This window comes from Tupaia chinensis, unplaced genomic scaffold, assembly GCF_000334495.1.
Source record: "Tupaia chinensis unplaced genomic scaffold, TupChi_1.0 Scaffold142211_1, whole genome shotgun sequence".
NCBI classification, from domain to species: Eukaryota; Metazoa; Chordata; class Mammalia; order Scandentia; family Tupaiidae; genus Tupaia; species Tupaia belangeri.
Genome location: NW_006202061.1, coordinates 126,861 through 151,851, shown reverse-complemented (window position 1 = coordinate 151,851; position 24,991 = coordinate 126,861). Strand labels below are relative to the sequence as shown.

At 39.4% G+C, this 24,991-nt stretch overlaps 1 protein-coding gene and 1 pseudogene across 1 annotated transcript in view; both read right to left on the bottom strand.

The window, feature by feature from the left end:
• Positions 1 to 24,684, bottom strand: part of LCP1 (lymphocyte cytosolic protein 1) — a gene marked incomplete in the record, with an annotated part of 68,547 nt that extends 43,863 nt beyond the window's left edge. The window contains 3 exon segments of the mRNA XM_014582091.2: positions 17,163 to 17,273; positions 20,198 to 20,255; positions 24,546 to 24,684.
• The window catches only part of LOC114005105 (tigger transposable element-derived protein 1-like), a 32,169-nt pseudogene that overhangs the window by 4,941 nt on the left and 2,237 nt on the right, over positions 1 to 24,991 (bottom strand).

Sequence of the window (24,991 nt, the reverse complement as noted above, 5' to 3'; positions counted from 1 at the left end):
GTAAAAAATGGGTGGATCCGTGGTGGGGGTTTTTTTTTTTTTTTTTTTTTTTTCCCCCCCTCTGGTGAACTCTGTCACTCTCATGAAAAAATGAAACTATCTTAAAAAATATCTAAGGAAATGAATCTGAAATCATTCATCTAAGTCATATCTGGCTATTAATTTTTCTGTGGACACTTAAATTTATTCAGTCAGTAGTTCTATAAGCCCAAGATATTTGGCCAAAGAAAGTAATTGTTGATCCTTAAATTAAAAAAAAAATAAAAACACAAAAACTGTAAAAGAATTTTAAAAATCATAAGGAAGTCAAATAACTTCTCAAACTAGAAAAGCCTCTTTGTGCCACTAAGTCAGTGAGTCTTGTCTTTGCTGAAAGGGGGTTGGTGTTTTCCAGATTAGCAATGAAGCAGAATTTCTGAGAACACCATATCATGAAAGTACGTGACTCCAGTTCCCTGAAGTCTTGTAGGAGTTTACTATCGAACACAGTGCTGCAGAATTTATAGGAGGAAATACTAGGTCCTAAAGTAAATGCAACGATCTACATGGAATTTTCTCTGAGCAGTTTTATAACTAATAATGAAAAGAAAGATCATAAAAAGGTGAGCTGTCCAGAGTGAGCTGCTCTTGGGCTAGAATCAAAGCTGAAGTACGGTAATGTACTAGTCGGTGTTTTGATTCAATATACTGATGCCCAGTTACATAACCTGTCGGGATCAGGGAGGCATTTGTAACCCAGCATCACATTGCCAAGGGCTCTTTTGAATGTGCCCCACTTTTCTTGCAACTTGACTCAGTGATTAAAGTAAAACTGGACATCTGTGACTCCAGCGCTTAGCTTTACTCAGTAATTTCAGTACAGATGCAGGGGAAAATTTTACAACTTCTGAGCACCTCGATGAGCAGCAGGTAATGCAAAACAACACATCATCTAGAAAATGAATATTGTAACTGTTACCCTTAGACTATGTTGACTGAAGAAACCAAATATAAAATACAGAAGAGTCTGAAGCAAAATAAAATACACAGGACTCAGAAGCAAAATAAAATACGCAAACCATTTTTAAAAAGCCACCAAGACAAAGCTACATAGGGAAAAAGTTTGTTTTCATTTAATCCTGCCTTTTTCTTTTTACAAAGGAGATCACTGTAGGAGATCCAACTTTGAGAACATACAGTAATTTACAAAATATTCTTAGGATATCATTTTTCTTTGGATACAGGTATGCCTAACTTTTACGTAAGGGGTAATAAAAAAAATATCTTTTTAAAATGATTTTTTAAAAGAAACCAATTATAAATAGCCTCAAATACAGATGATCACATAAAGGAACTCATGAATCCTTCTGCCAAGTCAAAAATCTCCCCTAGATTGTCTTTTTCTCCCTGCAAATACACCGATGTTCCCAAGGGCAGCTCCCAAGCACAGAATTCATATCCCTGCAGACTCTGATGTAAACGCTGCAGGAAGGGTGGCAAGGGGAAGGTTGTTCATGGACAGACTCAGTGGTTCCCTTCCAACACCATCTCAGGCCAGGCAAACCCTCATGGGAAAACAGCAGGTTGGATTATTCCAAACCTGATCAACCCTGTGTTGCTCTGGGAGCCTCTGTGATTTGACTGATCAATTGAGGGGTTTCTGAAGCTGGGTAGCTTCTCATATAGAGCCTGGCTCTGTCACCAAGGCTCACTTCCTCTACCCTAGCACACTCTTGATGATACCATTTTCTACCAAGCTGCCCGACCACACTGAAGATATGACACAGAGCAAATGACTTGTTAGCAAAGGGGAAATCCAGGCTGGGTTTTAGGGTGGCCTTTAGCATCTCAGTCCTTCCCTACGCTATAGACAGCGATACTTCTGCTACCCAAGTCTTAAAAATCCACAGCCAGCCTTCCTTTCATATTCTACCACAAGCACTTTAAGATTCAGAACATCCCCTGCTGAAAGCTCAAAATGTCCCAAATACATCTTTTCAAAAAGCCAAATAGTACAATTGACTAGCTGGTTATCCACTATTATAAATGATATTACTGCTTCCATATCAAACATCATTCATTCATTCTTCCAATCCATATATATGTCTGTGGAAAGCACTGCTCTGGCAGCTGAGGGACTACACGCATGAAAGACATAAAAACTGGAGCTTCATGAAGCCCAAAGTTAAATGTCAGGTTTCAAACACAACACATAGATTATAGCTAACTTACTGCAAAATGAGTACTGCAATGAAAAAGTTCTGAAGATCCAAAAAGGAGCAAGAGAAAAGGTAAAACATAGGGCTGTGGGGAGAGAAAAGACTAGGTAAGAGTAAGAAATTAGCACAGAGGCTTATAAAAAATTAAAATATCAAATCCTTAATCAGTCCATGCAATAAAGAGACTAGGATAATTAATACATACGATCATCTCCAAAGGAAGCCAGACTGAAATAACCGGCAGGCAGTGGAGGCCAGTACTGAGCCTGCCAGTCAGGACAGAGACTACTACCTGCTGAGTAAACTCAGGCACTAGTTGCTTCTGTGGGCCTCAGAGTCCTCATCCATACATTGAGAGATGAAATCCCCTACGTGGTCAAAGTTTCCACATTCTAATCAGTAGCTGACGAGTACAGGTACAAATTAGATCCAGGTTACGAGTATTGCAAAAAAGCCTAGAAATAGGGGCTGGGCTGTCAGCAGCTGTGACCGAGGCCCAGAGGTAGCTGGTAGGAAATAAAGCAAGCAAAGCAGTAGGCACCTCCCTGCCTAGCCTGGCTCCCAGGGGTGAGGGGGACTCCATTTCTGCTCTTACCTCAATAGCACATGAAGCTCTGTCCAGACGCATTCTCCTCATGGACCTCAGGCAGGTGCCCTTGGCTCCTTGGCTGCTCTGCTGCTGGCTCGGCTCAGAGCAGGGAAATTACCAGGGCAGCACGTGGGACCTGCTTTCTGGGATGTCACCACGTACAGCTCAAGGTACGCTGATCCAGTTCACTCCTAGTTTCTAGGCAAGACTGTATACAAACTGTCCCAGAAAGAGAGCCATCTACTATTTTCTTAAAATATCCAAATAAGGAAACCCTACAGTCTCTCTGGTGTCTCATGTCCCTACCTTGTAACCCAAATCTTTTCTGATAGGATTAAAGCTCCCTCTTTCTTGGGCTATTCTCAAAGGGAATTATAGGAGCTGTTTAATTCATAAAAATTCCGTCACATGCCTTGGGGACTGCCATTGGGTCCTTTTACATTCTTTGAATTTGTTTTTTTAAAGGCGTATTATCTAAATGATCAGTTGTTTTCTTTGCTATCTTCTGGGTATAAGGTAGCTTCCTTAACTAATGAATGTAGGAATAACAGCGGCAAAGAACGTAGAGGTGGACAGACCTTAGAGATTATTTCCCTTTCCACTTTACTGTCACAGAGGCATGAGGATAGACACTCTAGTTTAAGATGCGCCCAACATCACAGAATTCATTGAGGGTGTAGCTGGCACTAGAGCTCAGGCTTCTTTATTTTTCTTCTTTCCTCCATAAGTTCTAAATCTAAGATGGAACTCTGTTATTTAAGTTAAGACCTCCTCAACATATAGCAAGTATAACGCTCCGTAATCTTAAATATCTTTGAATAAAATATCATGTGTGCTTTCTGCACATGAAGAGGAACCTAACCTAGGTATCGTGAAGGCATGGTCTAGTTCTAGGCTGCAAGTAATGAATGCCACGTTGTGTGAACAAATGTCATACACACGGGCACTTTCTAGGTCGCAGTGACCAAGGCGAGGCAGATGCCCCCTGCAGTCATCTGTATATTGATTCTTCATCTCAATATACAAAGTCAAGAATCAGCAATCAATAAATTGACCAAATTAAAATGACTCACCATGAAGTGAAATGTTCAAAAGTCAAGATGGTCAAATTCATAGACGAACACTAAAATACTCTCCCATTTATAACAATAATCATTATTTCTCGTCTCTTGGAAGCTGGGTGTGGATCTGTGAGCCCTTCCTCCTTTGAGATCGGGTTAAGACCTCTGCAGTGTAGTCTCTGTTTCAATATCCTTCTGTCCCAGCAGATTTTAAACTCACAGCACTGCCTCGGTGTCCAGTACATAGAAAAACTCAGTAAATGAGTTGTATATGTGAACAAAGCCACCTATAAACTATGGTATACGGGCTTGAAAACATTCCTATCATCTTCTTTTTTTTTTTTTTTTTTTTTGGAGAAATTTTTACTATAGGGCACAATGTCAAATTCATAGACGAACACTAAAATACTCTCCCATTTATAACAATAATCATTATTTCTCGTCTCTTGGAAGCTGGGTGTGGATCTGTGAGCCCTTCCTCCTTTGAGATCGGGTTAAGACCTCTGCAGTGTAGTCTCTGTTTCAATATCCTTCTGTCCCAGCAGATTTTAAACTCACAGCACTGCCTCGGTGTCCAGTACATAGAAAAACTCAGTAAATGAGTTGTATATGTGAACAAAGCCACCTATAAACTATGTATACGGGCTTGAAAAAATTCCTATCATCTTCTTTTTTTTTTTTTTTTTCTTTTGGAGAAATTTTCACTATAGGGCACATGCGCTCGCCAGACAGACAGAGAGAGACATAGAAACAGAAAGCGAGAAATCACCCCCCAGGGGGGATGGTCACGCCACAATCCCTTCTCCTCCATTCTCCTCTTGGGATCTTGGACACACACGCACATGTGCCCGGCGTGAGTTTTAAGCCACCGGATCCGGGACGCAAACCGCAGTCGACTACGAGGGAGTCCAGCGACATAGCCATTATGCTAACTGCTGGTTCCCCCTATCATGTTCTTTGAGGAGTTTAATACTGGGTTATCTGGAGAGCAATAGTGCATTTTTACATAGACAAACAGAAAAATAATCAGGACTTTCCTGACAACTTAATAATACTTTTTTTGTGCACATACTTAAGAGTATCCCACTGTGGAAGATACAAACACTTAGATCAAATTGAGTAAATACTTGCTTTACACAAAATGACTTTTCTGGAAAAACTACTTTGGTGAGATGATTGGGGGGAACTTAAGAGCAACTGCCTGTGAGCTGGCACATGCTCATGCCATCTGGCCTTACTCACCGGCTGTCAGAGGGATTCCCTTGGAGGTGGCAGAGCCTGGGACTAAAGTTCCTGGTTCTGTTTCTAAAAAGCTTGCTGGCTGCCCATGGGGCTTGGCAGTGGGTTTCTCTAAGTCTGCAGTCTGACTCTAAGTGAATTCAGCTGAGATGTGAAGAAAAGGGCTGTGGAGACAGAGCAGAGACTGGAAGAAGGGCAAAGCCACCTGGGATGGAAAAACTCAGTGAAGCGAAGAACACACTGGAGATAATTAGGAAGGGATTCTAGAATTCCCCTGAATTTAATATGCACATCGCTATCCGGACTACGAACTTCATCCTAAGGTAATTCTAAATATCTGCCATGAAAGCAAATTCCTAACTGTGCACAGTTCTTCCTTCATGAGACATCTGCTAAATACCTCTTTGGGAACCAAGGAGCACACGTCTGAGCTAGATGCTGGAAGCAAAGCCAGGGTGGTGCTGGCCTGTTTATTGTAGTTTAGCCTGGGAGGGAGATACCAGTCACTAGAATACAGGGGGATAGTTTAGATCCACAGGAAGAGGGAAAAATAGCTCTCTTTTGTAGAGCCAAAGATGACTCTTAGATTTATGAGTGAGAAAACAATAACTAAAGGACAAATGAGAAGACCAGCCGGACAATAATCATAGCAGCTAGTGTTTTCTAGGTGGTTACTGACTGGTAAGTGTCAATAACCACCTAGAAAAGTGTCATGATTCCCACTTTACGAGTGAAAGAATTGAGGTTTAAATAACTGGCACAGGCTCACAAAGCTATGAAATGGGAAATTCGTGCTTTCCCTGGTGCCCCTAGTCATTGGATTTCTGTATGGTGTGTGTGTGTGTGTGTGTGTGTGTGTGTGTGTGTGTGTGTTTGTGTGTGTATGTGTCTTTTAAAAAGCTCATGGAAAGTGTACATTATGAAAAAACTATGCATGGATTTCATTTTTTGGGGGGGGGCAACAAAATAAATTCATACTTTCATTCCATTTTACCATGACCTTTTTGAAATACCTTCATTTTTCAAGGTTCTCTGCCCTCCTGTGGATTTATTTGAAAGAAAACCTCTAAAGAGCACAGCTCTGACCTCATGTAGATTAGGGACATATATTTTTCTGTAAGATTTTGCTTAGGCCTGGGGTCTTTCCTGGGCTCTTTTAGGACATTCTAAATGTTTCTTCTTTTCAGGTCCTCAACATCTTAAAGGAAGTGTGAAGAAGAACAAGACCACCAGCAGATTTGACCTTTCCTGCCTGTGTCCCCTAAACCTCTAGCAGAGTAGGCAGTCCTTTTCCTCTCCTTCATCAGCCTCCATGCCTCAGAAGTCCACTCACAATGAATCAAGCACTCGCCTTGTCCTGGCTTCTGGAGATATAAAGTTGAAGAGCAAAGAATTCTTGCTCTTAAGGGGCATACAGTCATACAGTCATACAAATGAAAGACTAAACTAAAATGAAATCTTCAAAGATAACATTTTCATGGTTGTATGAGAGCTCAATGAAAACATCACTTAGCTCTGCCTGGGAAAGGAAGAGAGAGAGGCTTTTTGGAGAAGACAATATTGACCAATGACGTAAGTCGTAGGAAGCCAATGTGAATTTTGCAAACAGACTAAATGGCAAAGGGAATTCCAGAGAAAATACCCTGTAAAGACAAGCAAAAGCATACAGAGGAAGTTGTTGCAGGCCTGGTGTGACTGTGGCCAAGGATGCAGGAGGTAGAATCCTTTAGGAGAAGAGGTTGGGGAGGTGCAGCATAGTTCTTTTCCGCCCCAGCTCTTGTTTCTTAGAGGAAAAAAACCTTAGTGACAAAGACTATACTCCCTGCTATCTTCAATCACAATGTTTACTGCACTCACTGTAGATAATGTGAATGCAAACAACAAAACGCTTCTGCCTACATGCCACTTTGGTTTGTTTGTATATACATAACTTCTTCCTTACACCATTGTCTTTCTTTCAGAAAACACTACCAAGCGAGGAGGGAACTGGAAATGTTAAACATGGGAAAATGAGGACCCTAGAAAGTGAAGTTGCTCCCCAAAGTCTCCAAGTGAGTCAGTAACTAGTTAAAAATGAGAAGTAATACCTCCAGAATCTTACTTTGGGCTAGCCTAAGTATGGGAAAAACACAAGTTGGTTAGCATTTTAAAAACCTAAAGGTAAAAATAAAAATTAAAAAAACAACCTGTGAGGTGTAAAGTCTATGAGACATATTTTACTTCTTAGATATATGGATCCACATCTACACATGCTAGAATGGTTGTGTCTCTATCAGTCTAAGTCAGCATAAATGCATATTGGACTTCCCACTAACTTCATTGAAAAGCAAATGATACTATCTTCCTTTATGAAATGAATATCACTATATATTAAAAATAAGTAACCTAGGAAGCAATGCAGTATGGTGAAAAGATGGTGCCAGATTTTCTGATTCAATTACTTTTTGCTGTGTCTTTGTATATATTATTTAAGTTTCTGATCCTCAATATCTTCTTCAATCAATAGGGGATATTAATAATGCCAATACAAAGCTCACTTTGTAGGGCTGTGCTAGGATGATTGAGACAAAGTGACAACAGCCTGACAAGGGAGGGAAGGAAGGAATGAAGCTAGGGAGAGAGGGAGGAAGGAAGGAGGGAACGAGTTACAAGAAAATTTAAAAGAACTAGAACTTTTACAGAATCACCTTAGAGAATGAACCCCAACTTCCACTATAAATTGTATGAGAGAGTATACAGAGTGACCACCTAAAAGCCACACTCAGCTGTGCATGTGTTGTATCTGAGTAGGTGCAAATCTAGATTTCATGTCCTTGCTCTACCTGCACATGTTCTTATCCTATCTTGCTTCGGATCTCCTACCACAGTGCTCAGAGTCTTTGAAGCCATTCCTTACATACTGCAAAATCAGTAGGTGTACTAACCCAGAGCCAACAGCATTGGCATTAGCTTAGCTTATATTGAGTGATCAAGGACACTGGGGTTTGTCTTGCCTGAGATGTGGATGTGGAAAGTACCTTCTAACAGTAGAGGAAGTGTGGCCAAAATGGAAAAACATATAGTAATCTTAAGAAAAGCCCAACCACATCCATCATGAGTCATGAGAAGAAAACAAATCTTTGGGCATCTGGGAAGGGGACCACCAGGAAACATCTCCTCTATCTCAGATGATCAATGCTCAGGAATGGATTCTGATAGCATGTACTCTACTTCCATCTGCTCTCCCACTCCCGAATTCTCCAGGCATTTTCTCCATTATAGTTTGGGTAGAAAATTGGCAAGATGATGTACAATAGACACTGGTGTATAAGCAATGGCAACAGAAATCTTAACAAAGGCTGATAGGGCCAGAGATTTAAACCATGTTCACCACGTGGAATTCAGCTTCTCTTGAGCAGTGCATTACCACTGTACCAAAGAGCCAGCCATACTGTTTATTCTTAATGATGTGATCTCATTTTCAGTAGACTCTTTGAACCTTATGACAAGCTCATTTTCAAAACAAACAAAACAAATTACAGGTAAATCAAGACAGGAAATATTTATTAACTAAATGGACTATACTTGTCTTCACTTTTCTTGAAAGTTACAGTTTGGTTGACAGATACTTGCCAATTCCAGTTTATAATGGGATATACAATAACATGTCTTTTGTCAAAATTTTAAGTGGTTAGATAACCTAGTCAAATATCTTCATAACTGTTATTTTAGAGATTTTGTACCATAAAATCCTCAAGCATATTTTTAAAATATGTTTTGTAAACTAGCAGATCCAACAAAAGTAGAATTGAAATTTTTTCCTGCTAGAAATGTGGTATAAGGAATAAATCATCCAATGCTCGATTATAGAAAGGAATATTTAGACTCATTATCTGGAAACAACTAGTGGGTCACATTAGAGAATATAATGCAGTTTAAACAGACTTGGTTTGGGGCCAGCAGGTGGCATGGTGGTTAAGGTGCTAGACTCCTACATGGCTGACTATGGTTCAAGTCCTGGACCTGGCATCTTGAAAATCACACCAGGTATGTGTTGTGCCTGCTCAAAATCCCAAGAGAAGGGAGCCAGCAGTTAGCGTAATGGCTGTGTCGCGGGACTCCCACGTAGTCGACCACGGTTCGCGTCCCAGACCTGGTGGCTTAAAACTCATGCTGGGCGCCGTGTGCGTGCGTGCTCAAGATCCTGAGAGGAGAATGGGAGAGAAGGGATTGCGACGTGACCATCCCCCCTGGAAGGTGATTTCTCGCTTTCTGTATCTATGTCTCTCTCTGTCTGTCTGGCGAGCGCACAGACCCTATAGTGAAAATCTCTCAAAAAAAAAAAAAATCCCAAGAGAAGGGGCTACAGCATGGTGTCTCCCCTGCGGGAGAGTAATTTCTGACTACTTTCTTCTCTATGTCTCTGTCTCTGTTTCTCGGCCTCTTGCTCTCTTTCTGGAGAGCCCACATACCCCATGGCAAAAACCTAAACAAACAAACGAAAAAAATAGACATGGTTCACATCTTTAAAAACTGCCAACACAAAATGGGAGAGACAAGGAATGTCTTGACTCTGCCAGGTACTGGTTTTGTGACCTTAGACAATGCTCCATGAACCTCAGTTTGGTCCTCTGTAATATTGAGGTAATAATATTAAATTTACATCACTATTTGTGGAAATAAAAACTATATTTCAGATTTGGTGTGCTGCCTAGCAAATAGTAAGTGCTCAGTCAGTCAGTTGTCACGCTGGGTGTGGTAGGTGTGAACAAAGACCAACAACGCAGGGATGTGAAGAGCCCAAGAACAGACTTAGAAAGAAGACAATACTTGCCCAGTTCTAGACATGAGGAAACAGAGCTTCAGAGGCTCAAGAAACTTGCTCAGGCTCCACATAAGTAAAAGGCTTGAATATAAATTTAAATTTGTCTCCTTCTTTGTAATATCACATCTGTCTCTTTCACACATTGTAACTGAAGCTTTGTAAAACTGTAAAAAACTTACAAACTTTAAAAATGGACATTACACATGATTTTGGAGAAAGAAGTGAGACATCGAAAATGCAGTGAACATCAGAGTAGGTATAGGGTGAGAAGAAAAACTGTAATCATCACCAAATAGATGAAGTGTTGCAACTGTCATTCTCAGTGGTCACAGGAAAGAAAATGCAAATTAGTAATATTTTGATGAAAAGTCTCAACATGAAAGACCATACAGGAAGGAAAAAAACCCAAAAGCGTCCTTCAAGTTACCACTCTATTTCATCTTTCCAGAGGCAAAACTTCCAAAATATTTTAAAAAGCAGTGGAAATGGTGGAAGTTCAGTTTCATTCGTTAAAAAAAAATTTTTCCAGAGGGCACATGTGCCTGCCAGAGAGAGACTGAGAGAGAGAGAGAGAGTTAAGAGAGAGGAGAAGTGAAAAAGAACTTCCTCCACGGAGCTTGGTTGTGCCGCAATCCCTTCTCCTCCATGTCTCCCTCCTTTTGGAGGGAGATTCGGGCATACACGCGCATGTGCCTGGCATTGTTTCTCAAGCTGCTGGGCCTGGGGCTTGAACCATGCAATTGGCCATGTGGGATCTAGCCACATTAACCACCACACCACCAGTTGGCCATCAATTCACCTTTTTTAAGTTTTTTTTGCTATTGGGTGTGTGTACTCAAAGGAGACAGCGAGAGATATATACAGAAAGGGAAAGTGAGAAATCAGCCCCCTCTCCCAGGAAATGGTCATGCCACAATCCTTCCTCCTCCATTTTTCTCTTGGGATTTCAGGCATGCATGCATATGTACCAGGCATGTTTTTCAAGCTGCCAGGTATGGGCTGGAACTATGAAGTCAGTAACTTTTGTGGCATCTCCTGCTCCCCCCACCCCACCCCCGCCGCTCCAGGTGATATTTTTAAAATGAAGAAAGAATGCTTAACTTTGGGAAGCTTCATATGAACTCTTTTTCTTACTTTCACTTTACACCTATTACCTATTTTTCTCAAACAGGTAAGAATGGAATTAGATCCCATTCTTCTTTCTTAATGCTGGCCCTTCTGGTGAAGGACCTATGAATCAGTGATGTTAAGAAAATACAAGGACTACATGTTAAATTTTCCACTCAAGACTAACAAAGGTGCACCTCTAATTCTACATTTTAAAAAAAGGTAATAGGTGTAAAACGAAAGTAAGAAATAAAAATGAAGAGCGCATATGAAGTTTCCCATAGTTAAGCATCCTTTCTTCATCTTAAAAAAATGTGAATGGGGTAGGGGGGCAACAGACGACACAATGGTTAAGGAGGCTGGAGCTCACATGACTGACTGCATGCTTCCAGCCCAGATCTGGCATCTCAAAAAACATGCCAGGCACCTGTGCATGCATGTCCAAAATCCCAAGAAAAGAATGGAGGAGAAGGGATTGTGGGGTGGCCATCACCGGGGGGTGGGGGGGGGATTTCTCACTTTCTCTCTTTCTGTCTCTAGTGAGTACACATACCCAATAATTAGGCTGAAGGAATAGCAAATAGAGAATATGTGTAAATTTTATACAAATTTGTTTGTGTACCTCTTTCCTTCACTCACTTGGATCCATAACTAGAATATATTTCAGTGATGACTATCAGACTGAGGAAATCAAAATGCAGATTATTGCTAGGCAGGGTAATTCTGCCATTAACTCACTTCCCTCTTGAAAATGCAACCAGAGAATAAAAGAAAAAAATTATTTGGGAGATTGCTATTCACATGCATAATTAATCTGCCTGCCACATTTGGTGTCTTGTCTTATCTTCTGTGGAGGACATACTCCTTTTTTTCTGTTTCAGCACGCTCAGTCAAAAAAAGGTGTGTATGTGTCTGTGTGTGAGAGAGACTCCCTCCTTCTGTCCATGTAACTGGTGCTGGCCTAAAACAAGAATCAATGCTGCAACCACAGAACTGTGGCTTTGCTAGTTCCTCAATTTAACATGTTAGCTTTTCCTTCCGCCAGAAAAAACAACTGACCATATTTGAGAAACAGCCTCTTTGTAACTTATAAGTGGGGCTGACAGAGTCACGGCTCTGAAGTTGAGCAAAACTTATTTTAACTCAGTAAATGGGTCATGTTTTACATCTTTTTTTTTTCCACTCACAAAATGATCTTTCATTCTTTCACAGTTTTAGGACACCTATATTTGACATTACTGTATGATTATTATAGGTACATGGATGTAAATACCATACCATTTAATTTATTCACATCTATCAGTCACAACAAACTAGAAAATGTGAATGCCGTTTGACTAAAATAATGTTAAACTTCTAGGATGAAGGTCTTATAACAATTTTTGAAGGTAGAGCTCATGTTTTGTGAACAATGCAGAGGCCTGCAAACTGGTGAAAACCAAATACTCAGTCAAATGTACAGAGAGCCACAGTACACAGCCGCACTGATGGTAATAATGATGATGAAAATCCCAACAATGACACAGAATAATTTGATTAATAAAAGCAGTTAAAATATAGACACATTTTCTGGGGGGAAATTATGACTATTTGAGCTCATCACTTGAAAGTTTAGGTACAAATAAGTACCATGGTTTGTTGTCTGTTTTTTGGAGGTTACCCTAAAATTCAACTTAATAATTAATTTGGTTGATACAAAATTGACTCAATTATAGAAAATTAGATAAAGTAAGTGAGTGGACTTGCCTTCAAATATGAAGATGACACCAGCAACTATGTCACAGGATTGCAGTGGTGACTAAACTCTTTAATAAGGTTAAAACACTTAGAAAAGCACCCAATTCAGAGTAAATGTAGGTAACTATTAGTTGCTCTTATTTGAGTGATAAATTGGAACTTTCCTCCCTACTCTCTGCTGCTTGCAGTATCTTATAAGATGGAATGATTGTGCAATTGCTGGGAAGACTGATGCAATGATTAAAATTGACAAACCAAAACAACGGGAACAGTCAATAGTTTAAGTCAGGAAGTTGAATCATAAGGGAACTGAGGAAAGGAGCAGGGAGATGCTATCTGGTCAACACTGTGGCTGTGGCAGCTGGAGGGAGATGCTTAGAGGACAGAATGTCTATTAGAATATGGAGGTAGCTTCTTAGAACTTCAAAAGGATAACATTGTGAACCACCAACACTTGTGATTTAAGAAGGGCTTTGCCATCTGGAAAATTAGAGGTACTTGGAACTCTTTTAGTCTACTGGTGCTGATTACTTTTCTATTTTGATGGACTATGATTCTAATTTGTATTTCTGAAGTGATTAAGATATAGTTTTTTTTTTTGAGAGAGATTTTCACTACAGGGTGCGTGCGCTCGCCAGACAGAGACACAGAAACAGAAAGCGAGAAATCACCCCCAGGGGATATGGTCACGCCGCAATCCCTTCTCCTCCATTCTCCTCTCGGGATCTTGGGCACGCACACACATGTGCCCGGCATGAGTTTTAAGCCACCAGGTCCAGGACACGAACCGTGGTCAACTACGTGGGAGTCCAGTGACATAGTCATTACGCCAACTGCTGATTCCCAAGATATAGATATTAATAGTATCATTTTATATGAGATTTGTGAGTTGGGAAGCTAAAATACAAATCATAGGAAGAAAATTAGTTTAATAACTCTAATTCATATTTCTGAAGTGTCCAAAATGCAGATATTAATAGTATCATTTTATTTAAGATTCATGAGTTGGGAAACTAGAAGACAAAAGAAATCTTAGGAAGAAAATTAGTTTAAATAATATCACTCTGCTATAAAAATCTATTAGCCATAAAGCCCAATATCTTTATAATATTACTTCATAAATACAATCTTATGAGCAAATTTTTAAATTTTATTTTACCTAACTCAATTTAAAATTTTGTCATTTCTCTTACATACACAGAGTGGCCTGTACTCTTTAGGTAACGGAGAAGTCAACTTGAGAATATTCTGAGAATAATCCAAAGTGGCTAAAAATTAATGATATTTGCTCTCATATTTTTCACTCATATATGAAAAATGTCCATTAATGAGTACATGGTTTTGGTAAAGGTAGATAACTTTAATCTCAATGAAAGCACACAGACTAAAATAATGAGTTTGTAATGTTGACTGTTTGTTAAGGTCATTCCGCAATATCTTCCGTATCTTAAATTCTTTGAGGTCAATATCCATTTGGTGCTTTGAGGATAAAATGAAGAATAGGGCGTTGGCAAAGATGAAGCATGGCAGAACGCAAAGTGTGGTGCTCAGGTTGCTAGCAGATCAGGACTTGGAATGAGGGGCCTAACAGTGGTGCAGCTTAAAACAGTGTCCTAAGATGCCTCCCATGAGAAGACTGTGGTTTGTGTTTGGGAACCTCCCTGAGTATTCCATGCATATTTGTACCCATAATCTGGGGCTGGCAGAAGCTGGGATGGATCTGTGTGTCAAACCCTTCTTGAGGATGCTGCCTTCCTCACTCTGTCTTTCTCACTCATGGAAGAAATAAATAAACTTAAAAATAAAAGGTCTTGAAACTAAAACAGTATGATTAATGTGATATCTACTGTAAGATAAAAGCATTAATCAAACATACACAAAAGAAACAGTGGGAGCCGGGACTAGTCAAGGCGGCCCTCTGTAAGGGCATGTTTCTCTAAGTGAGCCTTGAGAAATGGCCAGAAATCCTACAAATAAAGAAAAATTAAAGAAACAGTTGAAGTGAAAAGGAGTGAAAGAGTATGGAACTTTCTGGTGGCTTGTGGTCTGGTGTACCAGAATGTGGGTAAGTGTGGGGGGCTGGGGAGGAAGATGGTAGAGAATGGGGGAACTTGAGCAGAAGGAAGTGACGAGAAATGAGGTTGGGGAAGTAGGTAGAGGCAAGTATGTAAAGACAAAAAATTATTTAAATTATACATTAATTAAAAGAAAACACTTAATTCTAATATTATATGAAACCTATAATGATATCTCTTATGTATACAGATAAAAATGTTTCGGGATTTATTGCAAATTTCTCTTTCTCTTTCTCTGTCTCTTTCTCTTTTTTTTTTTTTTTCCTCTCTCTCTCTCTTGCTTCTTTCTCTTAAAACTCTGAGTGCCAAGATCTTTTTTGGTCACCTTTATTAATAAAAACCTATAATCATCTACATCTGGGAAAAGTATGGTGGCATGGAAGGGATGGTCTACCTTGACCCCTTCTGCCCAGTAACCTTAGGTCAACTTCAACCATCTAAGCCTACTCTTGACCTCTGAAGGAAGTTAAAAGGATTTAATAAGATAATGCATGAAGAGCAACTGCACATATTGAACATTTATAAATATGTTAATTAGTTTTCCTGTTCTCTCTAATTTAAAGGTGACTTAACCTGTTGACCTTTGTTTCCCCAAAGGGTTCAGAAATAGAATTATAAATAATGTTAAAACACTGAATTTATTCCCCAAATTACCAACGTATCATTTTGAAGCATAACTTACAAAAGTGAAAAAAATTTTAAATGCTACAGGGAAAAGCCGCCCTGGGGTTGCTAATGAATTGTACTCCTAAACACAATTCCATCCCATCACAAACAGCAGTGTTTATTCAGACAGCTGAGACCCAGAAAATTCATCCCTGATGTTACTGATGGAGAAGTAGAAGGAAAAGGAATGGATGCTTCATAACACTTCAGGTAGATGTTTCAGCCATCTAAACATGATTGCAAGTAAGAGACTTGTTCTGTTTTGAATTAACTTTTTCATATTCCTTTTTATTCCTTGCTGAATATAGGAAAGTAGTGACATTCTTTGCATCCTAATTTATTTAATTCTTGTTAATATTTTTATTTAAAAAATAGTATATGTTTAATTTTATTCTTTTCTGGGCATCAAGCATCTCTTCCCTGATTCCATATTTTTGTTAGTTTAAAACTATTCAGGTGAGTTGTACAAAACAATACAGGTAATAAAGATTTTGCAAGTTCCAGAAATTTGCATTTATAGCTAAAGGGTTAATTCCATTCAAATTTGCCTGCACAGTCTTTAAATAATTTTACTTAAGAGGAACTGATAAGTTAATATAAATTCAAAGTCAACAAGTGTGGGGATCAGTCACCTTTGCTGACAGTTTTTTAAAAAGTTGTTCTGAGGGAGTAATTTTAGAAAACAAATAATTATATTTGATTAAGAAAATTGGGTTTCAGTAAGGATGCTGATAAATGTGGGCATTTCCACTTTGAGTGGCTTCTATGTTTATCATGTGCCGTTGGTTCTTAGCACTGTTTGATATTAATAATAAAACAAAAACTAATACAACAAGAACCAAAGTCTCTACAGTTTGGCAAAGTTTCAAGAATAAGCATTCCAAATCAACTTTGTAAGAATTTCTGTTGTAGACAGAAGTCTTTCCCCCAGAATTTAACTGAGTGCTTATTTGTATGGTCATAAGCATAACGAATCATTCAGACAACTTTATAAAAGTAGTAAAATTAAGCAACACAAATTGCTTTTATTTTTAGAGAATAAATGGAAATGAGACTTCTGATTCCATGTGGTTCTTAAGCACACCCATTAAAAACTCTTGGCACCAAAAATCACTCAACCAGTATTATCTTCAGTAACATATGACCCCAAATGCTAATATATCAACTAAATTACTGTAAAGAAGTTTTTTTTTTTTTAGAAAAAAAGAACCACAGGAGCTAAAATTAACCTACCCCCCCCCCCTAGGCCAACCAACAAACAATACAATCTAAATGATCAATATGCACTTTCCTGAAAACATTTTAAAGTAGATAAAATCATAGTAAATAGCCTTCCTGAAATACAGCAACAGAAACAAATCAGAATATGTTTTAGTTTAAAAACAGAGAAAATCAAAATTTTTAAGGGGTGATAACTGTAGATAACTGTAGAAGAACCCAACCCGGTGAGCCGAAGGACTCAGTCCTGGGTGGCCATGCAAGGTGGCTACGGGTCTCCTGAGAAGCTAGATGGTGGTGACAGGGCTCACAGAGGGCTTGGGGGACAGGTGCTCAGATCTCTAGTCCCCTGAAGGCAAAATCCACAATCTACAGAATCGGAACCAAACAGCATCAACAAGCACTTAGAAATGACAAAAAGACACACACACTCGCACGCACACACACACACACACACACAAAACTTACCTTGTAGAGAAACTGTCCTTGGTAGTTTGGCGTGTGACCAAAACTCCCTTCTTTCTGATCTGCAGAACAGCTTTGCCAAGCCCGGGTGTGTGGTCACAAGGCAGGAAGTGACTAGAATGACAAATCATCAGCCAGGAAAGAAATAGATTTTGTCTTTATAAGGACATTTTACTTAACTTTTTTTCATGTCCCCCCACCCCCCAAATCACCTGACAGAACAGGTCACACTGAAATTCAGACGCCTCTTACCACTTCCTCTTGAACAGCATTTTTCTCTCTCCTTCCCTTTCTTTCTCCTCCAGTCTCTTTAAGTAGGCCCTGGGCTACTGAAACCTTTCTGATTGCAGATAGCTAGGCAAGGTCAGCCTGCTCCCTAGACGTCTTTTTCTGACCCTAGCTGTCAACGCAAGCCCCAATGCTTACCTATTTAGAGTAAAGCTAAACAAATTATTCATTTTTAATGAAAGAGTCAAGGAGAAAGTGGCTGTACACCTGAAGCGAACTACAAGGGACTTCCTTGGGAAAGCCCCGCCCCAGCTGAAACCAAACCTCTTGAGTCCCCTAACAACTTACCTTATTGGTGCAAACCAAACAAAGCCATCTCTTTAAGAGAACGGTAGGAGAAGGAAGGTTACTATATTATTTACTCATTCTTTTATTTATGGAACATCTATGTGCTAAGGATCTCTTTAACCCAATTAAAGGTTTCAATTATTTAAAGGTTTCCTATAAACAGCAGTAGATCACACAGGCAGCTGCTATAGTTAAATGGGTAGCTTAATTCCTTGTAGAGACCAATTTTATTTATTCTTTTTTCTTTAATGCACTTTTATAAAATTAGCAGGGGTGGGGGTGGGAATTGTGTTCTATGACCAGCTGCTTGTCTTAAGGGCAAATTCCTATCCTATCTTCAACCGGAATATCCTCTTGCGTTTCTAAGGGTTGTGAAGATTGTGTCACCCTGAGTTATGCTGACAAACAACTAAGCTAGTCTACACATTGCCCCAAGAATGTATATGGCTCCAGTAGTAAATCTGATGTTTAGGAATGGGGCTTCTAGATGAGATGATGAGTTGATGTCCGATCATTCTATACACACACATGTTTGCTAGGGGTCATTGAGGTGTTTGTCAGGGGGTAGTAGTATTCTAAATGCTTGGGGACTACTCTTTTGCTACTTATATTTTATTTTTGCAGAGGTTTTTGCAACAGGGCGCGTGTGCTCGCCAGAAAGACAGAAAAAGACAGAGAAAGAAAGCGAGAAATCACCCCCCAGGGGGAATGGTCACACTGCGATCTCATCTCCTCCATTCTCCTCTCGGGATCTTGGGCACACACACACACACACACACACACACACACACGCCTGGCGTGAGTTTAAGCCACCAGATCCAGGACTCAAACCATGGTCGACTACATGGCAGTCCAGCGACATTGCCATTACACTAACTGCTGGTCCCTTTTTTCTTCTCCTATTTTAAATGAAATGTGTATATATTTATCCCGAGAGAGAGAGAGAGAGAGAGAGAGAGAGAGAGAGAGAGAGAGCTCAATAGCTTTTATGCCACAATACACCCTTTAGCCTCAGCCTATCCAGATCACAAGCACACATGTGTGTACCCTGTGGGCTCAGGGAGGTCCTGGAACACAAATCTAGGACCTTTCCCATGTGGTCCCAATTGCATTCCCAGTGTGTCACCAAAGAAGCCTCTTTTTGCTCCTTTGATTTCTTCTCTAAAAGTTCCTGCTTCTGATCTCACAGATTAAACCAAACTCTTCTGATTTATCTACTCCACTAGCCAGTAGTCTAGTGACCTCTTAGTCACAAGACCACGGAGGTGCCATCTTTGAGAAGAGGGTGGGCAATAGAATGGAAAGAAATGGTGGGAAGTCAATCCTTCTAGAAATAGTTAATCTTATAGAGAACCACTAGCACTCTTGTGTTCCTTAGCAAAGATTAAGGGGATCCTGTTCTTTCCATTGCATAAATTCTCTTTCTTTCTCTTCCATTTTTTTTTAAAGAATTACTTTATTTAATGTTTATTTTAATTTGTTCAGAAAGGGACAGAGAGAGAGAGAGAAAGTGAGAAAGCAAGCCACCAGGTCCAGGACTTGAACCGCGGTCATCAGCCATGTGGGAGTCCAGTGCCCTTAACCACCACACCACCTGCTGGCCTCCATCTTTCTCTATCTTTCTTTCTTTCCTTCTTTCTTTCTTTCTTTCTTTCTTTCTTTCTTTCTTTCTTTCTTTCTTTCTTTCTTTTTTCTTTCTTTCTTTCTTTCTTTCTTTATTTCTTTCTTTCTTTCTTTCTTTCTTTCTTTCTTTCTTTCTTTCTTTCTTTCTCTCTTTCTTCTTTCTTTCTTTCTTTCTTTCTTTCTTTCTTTCTTTCTTTCTTTCTTTCTTTTTTTCTTTCTTTCTTTCTCTTTCTTTTTTTCTCTCTTTTTCTTTCTTTTTTTCTTCTTTCTCTTTCTTTTTAATTTGTCAGAAGGCATATGTGCTCACCAGAGAGAGACAGATATAGATACAGAGAAGGAGAGAGAGATAGAAAGTGAGGATGTCCAATGGGGCATTGTCATGCCACAATCCCTTTTCCATCTCTCCCTCATTTCAGGATTTTGGGCTTATGTGCACATGCATTGGGCATATTTTTCAAGCTTTTGAGTCTGGGATTTAAACCATATAATCAGCTATGTGGGATAGAGCCACTTTAACCACCAGGCCACCAGCTGGCACCATAATTACTTTCAATTAAAAAATTGCAGAGATATTTCAAAAATCACCTAAATTTTCTAAGAACACCAGAGGGACATAGATGCATTGCTGTTAAGTGCTGATCACACCTGCCCAGCAACACAATACTGGTGAATTCCGCTGTGGTGGAAACAGTCTTCACTCAGGTCTCTGCAGCAGGACTTCACAGGGAATGTCCAGATAATCTTAAGGAAGAGATGAGCAATATCTGTGGATCTTCCTAACCTGGTTCCATATCCCATGGAACACTTCATAAAGAGGAATAGACACTCATTTCTTTTACCTGGGAGTAGGAAAGCGGCAGCATTCTGTATCTACTGGTGTCTGGTCTTCTGGGTAATCTATAAAGGAAAGAAAAATATGTTTGTGCATTGGCTCAAGTGGTAGAGTGCCTACTTGAACTGGTGATTCAGAAATTATTAAGACAATCATTGCTTTCTAGGAGTACAAAGTACAGTGGTGAAAAAGACATGTAAGTATATAAATGCATTCATAAGAGAGGGGTGAAAAAGGCAGTGTGATACTGAACCGGATTTGAGCAAAGTTGACATTCAAAGACAGTGTAATATACAGTTATGATTAGCAGTTGATTTAAGTAAAAAAAAAAAGAAAAAGAAAAAGAAAGAAAGAAAAGAAAAGAAAAAGAAAGCACTCAGGATTCTAGATAATGTCTCAATTATCGAAGATGAAAGCCATTGAACTGAGTGCTGCTTTCAATCACCCAGGAGACGGAGCCCTTCTCTGCGTTAGCACCAAGTCAACTTTGACGCCACGTCAGCCACCCACCAGCCCCACAGCCACATCCTGGACTGCACTCTTTGAAGCCCTGCCCTACTCCCTCAGTCTTAATCTCTTCATCTGCCTCTCAGTGGTACCAGTCTACCCAGATACAAGCAATTGTGGAAGTCTTAGACCAAGGCTTTGTCAGAGAGGAGTATTTTGTCATTGTCAGTGTTTTAAAATGCTTGTTTACCGTGATAATAAACAGAAGACTGCCTTTTGGTTTTAGCATTGCTTTGTCATTTGCACAGACAACGCTCCCTTTCATGGCCTACACCCAGCGTGAATCTCTCCTAAACACCCCCCATCCGTGCTCCACATGCCTCTCCCGCTACTTCTCCCACTTCATGGGCCAATGCTTTGCCTTACTTCAAGCCCTTTTGCCCTCCCTGACTTCAGCGTACCCCTGGCACTGCTCTGAGGCCCTCAGACCCTCATATCAGATCCCCTGCTACTCCAGAGCCTCTGACTGCTGCTTAAGAAAGTCATAGTAACATAGACTTGGAAATCTATAAAATTGAGCTGCTTGACTTGTGTTACTTCTCAGAAATATGTCTATTCGATTGCGTGAATTCCTGAGAGCAGGCATTCTCTTCCCTGAGTCCATGGACCCCTAATCTTCTATGCAATGATTTTGTGTATGTACCATTTTTAAGGAAAAGAGCCTACCATATTATTCATCCTATTATTAAAGAGCGCACAGACCTTAAAATGTTAGGCATGTACTCTAAACTCTCCCATCTTGCCTGAATCTCCCATTCCACCCGCCCACACTCTCCTGGCCCAAGATTCCTCTGCTGGCCATTATTGAGTGTGCAATCCAAATCCACCTGGTTTGAGCTCTGCTTTCACAAGGCCTATCTTTTCTTTCTCTTTCTGTTTTAATGGAGGATATAGTATCCCTTCTTTTCAAGGTCAACAGTTCTTCATTATAATCTTAATCTTACCTTCTACTTCCTTACATACCTTACTTTGTCAACTATCACACGTTTTGCTAGCATCTTTAATCTCTTATGCTCCCTCCACTTCCTCCGGCATTAGCAGGAATAATACAAAGAGAAAAACGCCTTTATTTCATTCTGAGGCTCTTTCCTTTCACATAAGAGCAGGGAATGAAGACTAATCAAGATGGTTAGTCTCTGCCCTTCTAGAAAGTCCATTATGGGTGAGGTCACAGATAAGTAAAAAAAAAGCAAGTGATGGAAGATATTTTTTATACTTAATTGCAGTAGAGTCTATTCCCAGACAAAGTGATAGTCATGACTTCATGGAATCAGTAAGTGGATTCTTGTTAATAAAATGAAGACTGGCAGGGCTAGCAGGAGGCATGGTGGTTAGGACCCTGGACTCCCATGTGGAAGACTGTTCTTTGAATCCCAGACCCAATGGCCTGAAAATCACACAGGGTGCATGTGCGTGTGTTTTCAAAATCCCGAGAGGAGAATAGAGGAGAAGGGATTGCATTGTGGCCATTCCCCCAGGGGTGATCTCTCATTTTCCCTCCCCCTCTCTCTCTAGTGAGCACATGCACCCTATGGCAAAAACCTAAAACAAGCAAACAAACAAACAAACAAAAATGAATACTGGCAATATGCTGTTCATTCAATTCCAAATATTGGTTATAAGGATAGTCACTGATATTTAGAAATTCTGTTGTTACTCAAGAAAATGTTTTTAATCATGCTAATAAACTTCTGGGAGCTGGCAAAAAAAAAAGAAAAAGAAAAAGAAAAGCAGAGCAGAATGCCCATGGGCACATAGCACTAACGACACTGAGGAAGCATGGCAGAGTGATTAAGGATAAAGATACTGACCCAGTTACGAGGGGGTCAAATCCCAGTTCTATTGCTGTGCTCATTGTGTGACCTTGGGCAAATTATTTAATTTTACTGGCCTCAGTTTGTGTATCTAGAAAATGGGAGTAAGGATAATGTCTACTCTGTACAGTTGTTTAGAGACTTAAGTGAACTGCTTTAGGTAGAGAACTTAGAACTGAGTTTCTGGCACATAGCAAATGGTATATAAATATAAGTAGTTTTTTAATATATATATCAGGCTCTAGACTTTTCATACATTATTTCTTTTTTTTTTTTTTTTTGTAGAGGTTTTTGCTATAGGGTGCGTGCGTTCACCAGAAAGACAGAGACAGAGAGATAGAAAGTGAGAAATCACCCCTTAGGGGGGATGGTCACGCCGCAATCCCTTCTCTCCTCCATTCTCCTCTCGGGATCTTGGGCATGCCCGCACACACACCCGGAATGAGTTTAAGCCACCTGGTCCAGAACTCGAACCACAGTTGGCTACATGGGAGTTCAGTGACGTAGCCATTACGCTTGCTGCTGGTCCCATATATTATTTCATTTGTTTCTCACAACAACCCTATGAATAAGGCACTATTTTTGTTTTTTCTTCAATATTTTAGTAACAGCTTTATTGAGATGTAATTCATATACTACAAAATTTACATTTTAAAAGTGTACGATTCAGTAGTTTTAATATATGAACAGTTGCACAATTACACTATATAATTCCAGAACACTTTTATGACCCTATAAAGAAAACTTGTCAAGTCCCTTGCTATAGGCAACCACTAGTTTATTTTCTGTCTCTATTACCCATTCTTGACATTTCATATAAATAGGATCATACAATATGTGGTCTTTTGTGATAGCTCCTGTCCCTTAGCATGTTTTCTAGACCCATTTGTGCTTTAGCTGCAGCATACATCAGTACTGCACTATTTTATTTATTTACTTATTTAGGTTTTTACCATAGAGTGTGTTCTTGTGACAGAGGCAAAGAGAGTAAAAGTGAGACATCACTCCCCACAGGGGATGGCCATACCACAATCCCTTTGCCTCCATTCTCCTCTCAGAATTTTGAGCACACACACCCAGTGTGATTTTCAAGCTGTCAGATCTGGGACTTGAACTGTGGTTATCCATGTGATAATCCAGTACCTTAATCACCACATCACCTGCTGGCCCCAGTACTGCACTATTTTTAATAGAAAAATGAAATTCCATTGTATGAATACATTACATTTTATTTATGCATTTGTCAGTTGATAGACATTTGAATTATTTCTACTTTTTGATGTTATGAATAGTGCTGCTGTGATGATTTCTGTGCGCATTTTCGTATGGATATACGTTTTCTCTAATTTTTAAATCAAAGTAATACATGTATATAGCTTTAGAAGACAAATATTACTTGAAGGCTTATCATAAAGCACCTGTCTCCGGACATACTCCTTCCTTACTCTGATTCCCATTCCTCAGAAACAATATTTTCAATAGTTTTAGCTATTTGGCTCCATAGTTCTAAATGCTATGCTTACACTATACCTTGATTGTTTGAGTTTAAATGTATATTTATCTAGATATAGAGGGTTTTTCTTTGTTTGTTTGTTTTACTTCCTGTTTGGGAGATGAGGATTTGACTCTCTTACCTCCTGCCTCCCAATTATATGTATTCCCCAGCCCTCCCGTCATTCTCTAAGATGGTTTATAACACCTTTGAGTTAAATCAATGCTCAGTTTTTACAATTACTATCCAAATATTCATAACTGAGTTTATGTAGTACACTATATTTTTCCATCTTGCTTTTGTTTGGTAGGTTTCTATGTACTTGTTCTTTACTAAGCTTTCTAATTCAGTTAAAATACAATAAAAACAGCAAAAAGTAAATTCATTTTCCCTTTTCTCCTTGGTGGCATCTTTCCCAGAGTTCTTTGTCTTCCTATATGGTATAGATGCCCAGCTGCCATCTAGAAGGCTCTCTTCATAATCACCCTGGAGAGTCCCTTCCCCTACCCCTGGGTTGGATCTCCTATTTCTAGACAACATACCTTCCACTTTCCACACACCTCCACTTTCATTTTAATAAGCACATCCTCTAGTAAATTCCTGAGAAAGAGTGCATGGGACATAAATTTAAGATGTTTTATAAGCAAAAACATGTCTAGTCTACTCCCATTCTTGAAAGTCCACTGAAAATCATTTTCTCTCAGAATTCTGAAGGAATTGTTGCAGTATATTCTAAGTTCCAGTGTTGCCATTGAGAAGTCTGGTACCATTCTGATTTATGGTCCCTTGCATGTTTTTTTTTTTTTAAATTAACTAATTAATTAATTTTATTTTCCATAAATGTTTTCAGGATTTGTTTTTTTATGCCTGGTGTTCTGAAATTTTCTGATGCTATGTCTTAGCATAGGTCTGTTTTTATCCAATATCTAGGTACGTAGTTGTCTCCTTTATTCTGGAAAGTCAAAATTTGTGGTTTGGGTACACTCTC